The sequence below is a fragment of the Pinus tabuliformis genome, chromosome 8 (assembly GCF_031772625.1).
Source record: "Pinus tabuliformis cultivar Carrire ecotype Pingquan chromosome 8, CPIR1, whole genome shotgun sequence".
In the NCBI taxonomy this organism is placed as follows: Eukaryota; Viridiplantae; Streptophyta; class Pinopsida; order Pinales; family Pinaceae; genus Pinus; species Pinus tabuliformis.
The window spans coordinates 679,648,709-679,656,761 of NC_142294.1; positions in this window are offsets into that span (position 1 = coordinate 679,648,709).

Here is an 8,053-nt window from a genome sequence, read left to right on the forward strand (position 1 = left end):
AAACCAGAACTATTTGTATATTATAATGATAGAGAACATGTAACAATACATAGTACAATACTCCTCACAAGTACTCAGTACTATCTCCACCTGTTACACACAAACTAGCTCAGATCTGAATCAAGTCACAGGTTCAAATCTCCTCCACTGTTTGCTTGCCTCTACTGCGCAATCCAAGATGAGAATAGGAATGATCCAAGCTCGTTTTCCTTGGCTTGTACTGCGCAATCCTCATTGGAAATCTCCATCATTGATTGTGCAAATCTCATGCACAGCTATAGTCACAACTGATAGTCATCTCCACCTCTAACACCTGTCTCCACTGAACTGTCCATGCACTGAGTTAACTGATGTATTCTTTAGTTGCTTTATGAGTTAATAATTAGTGAATTAGTTAATAATTAATTCACATCACTCATCACTAGTGTATTTGCAATTAGACTAAATACAACTAGTTCAACCAAGTCAAACTGAACACAACTCCATCAACTCCTCAATCAACTCCACCAAACTCAATCACTTGAGTTCTAACTGAAGTCCATCATGCAATAGCTCAACTAACCCATAAGAAAAGCGTATTTCCTTCTGGCAGTTGCATGTGCCACATCCATAGCTCGAACTGAAGTGCTACAAGAGGATAAGATAATGTTTATAGTCCAAATATTATTAAGAGCTAATAATATTCGACTGTTCTATTTTTAGCCTGGCAGTCTAAAAATAGACTCCGCCCATATGTCTAAAAATAGAAGTCCATCTATTTTTACCAACATGACCAATCATCCACAAATAGCATCCTGCAACTCATAGACCATGATCCATACATCTAAAAATAGACTTTGCGCCAAAAATAACATGCGGGCCCACTTAGTGAAGTTGACTTCTTTTCACTAAGCTCCATCATCTTGTTGAATTTTCAACATGTAGTTTGGTCAAGTGAGCAGGGAGGATTTTCACTCAAGCTACTCTTGTTCTGTGGTCGATCGTTGTGTAAAGCAAGCAATGGATGGGGGAAGATTAGTGTGGTGTTGGCTCCTAAAATAATGTAGATCGTTATATGGGACCTTGGTTTGTGACGACTTACAGAGCACGAGACAAATTTCATATTGGTTAAGTGGTTTGTGATGCGCAAAGTTAGGTTCTTATTATGCTCGGGTACTAGGCTAGCAACCCTTGCCTTCTCGCAAGTATATCTGTTTTGTTTACTCTCTGTTGGTTTTAGTTGTTGCTATGTTTTTTATGTTATGTTTGGATTGGGCCCTATTGTAGGTTTTGGTGTGGATAAGAGGGTCTCTGTGACTTGGTCGCCTTGGCAGCATTGTTCAAGTAGTAGTTTCTTTCACTTGAGTTTGTTGGTTTCGATTTCCTGGTGTCATGTTTTTATATTATGGTTTCTATCGTTCTGGGGCCTTGTAGAGGAGGGTGGGTAGAGAAAGGAGCCATGTGACAAGGTAAAGGTGGTCAATTGTATCATTCAACATTATCGGGGGGAGAATGTGCTATTAGGTGGTGTTTTTTTGTTCGTGGAGGGGCATTGTTTTAATAGCTTGGAGGGAGGAGATACTTGTGCCCCTAAGGTGGCAGACAATTGTGTTTGGCTTAGTCAGAGAGTCTATGGTGGAAAATTGAAGTGGGGCATGGCTGTTGCAGGGGTTTTATATTTCTAGACCAGAGGGCGCATCTGTGCAGTTAGTCCATATTTTGGTTGGATGAGGAGGTGGGGGCCCAAAGATATCCTCAACGGCAAGGCCATGCTTCGTCAAAGAGGATATCCCTAGAGAGGGGCGGGCTCAAGGGTACAGGGAGATGTTCATCATGTTGCACCGCAAGATAATGGGGAGGAGTTGGAGCAGCGACAATATGCCTCCCCCAGGCATCTGGACCTCCCTCCACCCTTTGATTCCTTGGAGGCCTAAATTCCTCAAGTGATAATAGCAGTTGAAAAAATGGCTCGAGATAGACATAATGACCACAATGAGGTCATTAGTTTCATAAATGATATACAACATAATCAGTGACATATTCTAAACCAACTTTTCTCCCTTCATAGAGGTCATAAGTGGCTCCAAGATTGGTAGGAAAACTTTGAAGGGAGAATGGCACATATGAAGTCCCATGTACATGAATCATTTCATCACCCTGGCAGTGGTGAGACTGATAACCTAGCTCCGGGTACCATGGATAGTTAATGATGAGCATGGGATGTATTCTAATTCTTGGGCAGTTTTGGTCCATCTGGACCATCGATCTTGGGTCTTCTAGTTTCTTTTGTTAATGTCTATGTTTTTTTGTCTATATATGTTGGACAACAAAACAGATAGAAGTGAGGCCTCTTTTGATTTGATGTTGTGCTCACCACAATGTAAATTTTTCATGAATTAATAGAAGTGGTCTATTTACAAAAAAAAAAAAATGAAATTCTTTCCCTTGAAATTCCCACTCTAAACTCAGTGTTCCAATTTTGAAATTCCTGCAATGAACTCTAGTATTCCGTAGATACTGCTTCCATTTTCAAATAATATTAAATCTTAAATTTTATAATTTAATAAGGTTTCATATAAATGTTTAATTTTATCATTTACTTATGATGAATTCTTTACTATGCATTGTTTATTAGAATAATATTTAAAGACTTTCCTAACTATTTTATGTTTTGGAGATGTTTTTAAATTTTTAGTTGAAATTTTGTGAAATAATTTTCAATTATATTGTGTTTATTTTAATATATAAATGGATATAGTCTACTGAGAAGTTAAAAAATAGGACATTTGGATTGTACAGAGTTCACTAATCAAAATTGATTTCAACACATTCCTGTCAAATTTTTGACAAATTTAACCAAAAAATATGTTGGGAAAACCTCCAAAACATAGAACAATTAGACTGTAGAAATATTGAATCTAAATTTTAGTTATTTGATCATTTATGGATTCTGTATAGGTTTTAACAAAAAAAAAAAAATTACACTATGTAATGATGAGTGACAACAACGCCTAATAACTAACGCACTCATGTAAATTAAATAGTTGGTAGATGTATTTAGACATCATAGAATTGACCTCATAATACATCTCACATTGCCAAAATTTAACTAAATTATAAATTTATTTTAAATTATTATTATTATTAATTAAACATATATGTATTTAAAATTATTATTATTATTATTAAGAATTAAACCTATTTTGAATTGAACATGCCATAATAAAGTTTGATGTTATCTCTTCTATATAATAAAATATATTATTAACCACTACATTAAATAAAAAAACAAACATGAAAAATAATTAATATACGAGAATATAATACTCTATGTTCACGACCAAACCTCATGTTTGAAAGAAAAATTAAAGATACATATGTTCAGTCAATTTCCTTTATTCTAACATTTGAAATAAGGAAAAGAAAAATTTTATAAATTCATGGTCCTTGCGTACGTTTTTCCATGTACATTGAATCGCTACACACGGTAATATCTAACAATGGAGTTGTTTTATTATGATTTTTTTGGATTTTAGGGTATTGAAATTGCACTTGTCTATAATGCGACTTTTTGAAATCCGGCGGGTTTTTCCGGTCGAAATCCGGCAGGAATTTATTGGAATCGCAAGTTTGATAGCTAGTTTCTGCACAATGAAAGCGTCCCAGGGGTTTTCGAGGGTGCTGAATCCAAATATGCAGTTAAAAAACCATTTTAACTGCAACAAATCAAGATTTAACCTGAATTTCTTCCGCCGGATTCCGTCACATAGACAACTCCATTAAAATTTTGTGGAAAAATTTGAGTTGAAATTATCATTTGTATTATTTAAATTAGTTTTTAATTGTATATATAGATTTAGGGCATTTCAAAATTTATAAAGCACTTTGATTATTCGTGGATTACCCATCAAATTTATGATTTCAATAAATTCTTAAAAAAATTTAAAAAAATTAAAAAAAACCCTACCTGAAAAACTTTCAAACAATCTCACTAAACATCAAAAAAAAATTCATCGTCCATGCCAACACTCTTTAAAAAAAATTCATCGTCCATGCCAACACTCTTTCAGTGCATTGAAGTGGTAGAAAGAAGTTAAGAGCTGGTGGATTGCTGACGACGAGCAGAGGGAATAGGTCGTCGGGATGAGCAAGAGACAATTACGGTATACCAATGATTAGAGTGCCTCTTATGGCGTTTTGCTGGGCAATGACTTGCCAACGTGATTTGGAAGGTGGTAAATCCGGGGGATGATACTTTACTTGTTAGATCACAACGTGCACACGAGCTTCACACCTTTATAGATGTATCAACATAGTATTACTAGTGAGTCGGGAGCCAAAATAATTGACCAGGTTGTCTTTTATTATGAGCATTTGAGTTTCTTTTTTAGCAGGAAAACACTGTTTATTTTGTATTATATAAAACAGTATATATATATGATTATATAATAGCACCATATGCCTGATTGATCAGCTTATCTCTGGATGATCGGGAAGCTTACTATATGCCATTATTGACTGCTTCTCCCAATCCCTATATTATCGTATCTGAATCACAGAATGAAACAGAAATTGCGAATTTCCAAGTATTGTATCTAAAATTGTCTCCATATACAGTAGTCATCTATATGTCTTTTTAATACATAGACCATATACAAAATATATAAAAAAAAATAGATTCAAAAAGTTTGTTAAAAAATACTTGTGTTAAAAAGTGTGAAGTGCATTATCTAGGCATGATGATGTTACCTGTTCTATTGTTCGTGTCTTCATTTTTATCTGAATATGCATTCCATCTTGTATATTGAGTAGCTTTTTTTTTGACATCTCATCTGCATTTTTATTGTAGTTTCGGGTGATGTGTTGTATGGTAGAACGCTGGAGTGTGGTTCAAAGCCTTTGTATTTGACTTAACCAGCCTTGGAGAGTGTTCTATTGTATATTATTCCTTCCCAAAATATGTTTTATAATACATATGGAATCTCCATAGATTTGTATTTGTGGGATATCCATGAATTTAGTAAACCATATTAACCCCCACTAGGCAATGGCTTCCGCTTTCATACTCATCCCTCTCTGCCATACTAGTGTATCGAGAATTCTTGATCTTCAGAAAATTTTATCTACACTCCACATCCGCATCTCCCTCCTTATGAAGCCCCATCAAAAAACCCTATTGGGTAAGTGATACCCGGAGCCATCCTTTTGTCTTGTTCTTCTGCAAGGTTCCACTCCCCTAAACAAAATTGATCCATCCTTCTATGTAATCACAAATCAGATCTTCTCTCCACTTTTTTGTTCCAAAAATAAGTGGATTGGGCCATTTCCAAATTTCCCAGAAGACAGCAAGTAAGAGCATTTGAGTATATATCAATATAGATCTATCTAAAATATTGATTTAACATGAATAGAGAGGGATATAATTTCATTATTTTTATTTTAGTGGATATGAGCAAAATTTCAATTCAATTTTTTTATGATTACATATTATTTAAATTTTTTGTATAGTTATTTAATTCTTTTTATTTATAATTTTTATTTTGGCGAACATAGCAAACTTTCAATTCAATTTTAAAAACTAATAGACAACTTGTAACACTGAACTGTAGAATAAGTTTCTCGGCCCAATAAAATAATTCTAACTTATTTCATTTTCATTCATAGCAATATAGATACCTTGATAGCAGAAGTCGGTTAGTTAGCAACTTGATCGGCGGAAGGCATTAGTTTTCTTTTTAGACTTTGAAGGATTCAAATTCTGAACATCGTCATCCAACTTCTCACATAACGCTATTTATCTAACTTCCATACTTATCAAATCTATTCACATCACACGCCCATTCTCTTTTATTTCACGTTTTAATCTTGGAGAACAGTGTCTTGGTTCAGATATCATTGAAGACAAAAGTTATTTGAGCTTTTTAAGTCTGTTCGGTTGGAAATCTTTAACGATGCAATGCACCTTAGAGCTAAACCATGAGCGTGTGAAATGATCAATAAATTATGAATTTGTGTTTTTTATAATAAAATGTTGATAATGATATTTGTAAATATAGTTTTATTTTATTTTTTTAAATAGTGAGATAATTTATTATAATTTAGTTGTGAAATAGTGATAATTAATTATTAGTTGTGAAATAGTGATTAATTAATTAATTAATTAATTATTAGTTGTGAAATAGGGATTGGGCCACGTGTCATTCTGTGATTGCCCTGTACCATGTACATTCAACTAATAAAAATGCACCAACCAATCATGTATAGTACTACCATATGGTGCAATGGGATTGGTTTTTACCGATCATTGTGCATGCCCAGTGATATGTTGACGTCAACATACAGTATGCCCAGTCAATAGCTCAGTCAACTTTGTTGCTTGACTTTTTAGTTGTTTGGCCAAAACTTCAGAACATGGTAGCTTGAGCATACGATGTTGGTTTGGGGCGATTCAAACAACATTGGATTCAAGACGACGAGAACTATGATCTGGCGCTAGTTTTGAGTGATTTAGATCACTTTCAATTTTGTGCATTTTCTTGATCCCCTAGATCATTCCTCCCCACTACAATATTTTGGACCACCAAAAGGTTGTTTTTAGTCAACAATTAGGTGATGGTATAGCTCCCTCACCCTTCCGATCTCAATCCACATAGCCTTACTTGGATTAGTTCCTTTGAGCCCCACATGAAGGTACTCCACATTTCCTCTGTGTGGGATCCTTATCTTCTGCCAATAATAGTATCTCACTACAATTATTCTAAGTATTCAGGAGATAAATCTTCTATTGTTGGAATATGAACATTCTCTCCTTGATATTCAATCATAGTAGGGTCATATAATCTCAAGTTTTCTACATTTACAACAATATAAATTTGCATATATGGTGGTAAATCTAATCGGAAGGCACTATTACCAATCTTCTCCAAGATTTTAAATGGACCATATTTGATTGGGTTGATATTTTTACCCTCACCTTGGAGCCTTTCCTTATTTATATAAAGCCAAACTTGATCTCCCACTTGGAAGTTGTGGTCAACACAATCCTTATCATCTCTCACCTTGTACTTGGCTTGACTCTTCTCCAATTGTTCTTGTACCATCTAATTCACCAACTAAATCTGTTCAAGGAAGTGTTTGGAATTATCTATATCGTTGTGTCCATCCACCGCAACATATTTCCCAAAGCTAAAATCTAAGGGATATTTTTGTAAATATCCCAAACATGCTTTGAATGAGTATGTCTGAGTTGACAAATTCTTAGCTCTGTTGTAGGCATGCTGGATGTAATGTAAGTGTTCATCCCAAAGCTTAGGATGCTTTTTGCAGTATCCACAAAGGATATGTGCTATTATTTTTCTCACCACTTATGTCTAGCCATCAGTTTGTAGATAAAATGTTGTGCTCTTCTTCAACTTGGTGTCCATGAGTTCCCATAAACCTTACCAAAATTTCCCGATAAATCGTGAATATCAATCAGAAATAATAGAAGTAGGAAACCCAAAGTGTACCCATACATTTTGGAAGAACATATTTTTGGTTTGTTTATCTGTAACCTATTTCTTACATGGTATCAACACACACATTTTTTTAAAGCAATCCACAACAACATAAATATAATCATGCCCTTTCCTAGACATAGGTAGTCCTCCTACAAAATCCATAGAAATAATTTCCCAAGGACGAGAAGGAATAGGAAGTGGAGTATACAAACCCAACTTTCTATTGCTAGGATTCCTAGTAGCACACATGGAACATTCTCTTACATATCTTGAAACACTTTTGTTCATGTGAGGCCAATAACAATACCTCTGTAATTGTGCAACTGTTTTTCCTACACCAAAGTGGCCAGCAATAAGAGAAGTTTGAGCTTCCATTATGCTCTTGACTCTTTCACCCTGTGGAATACATAACTTTCCAAGATGAAACAACAACTTGTTATGAACATGATAATCCAACTCTTCAACATGATTGCCTTGAATCAAAGTTGCATAAACATATTTAAAATTGTCATATTGAGCATATTGTTCAATATAACTTTCATGCATGATTGAGTTATGCTTAAGAATGACAAATG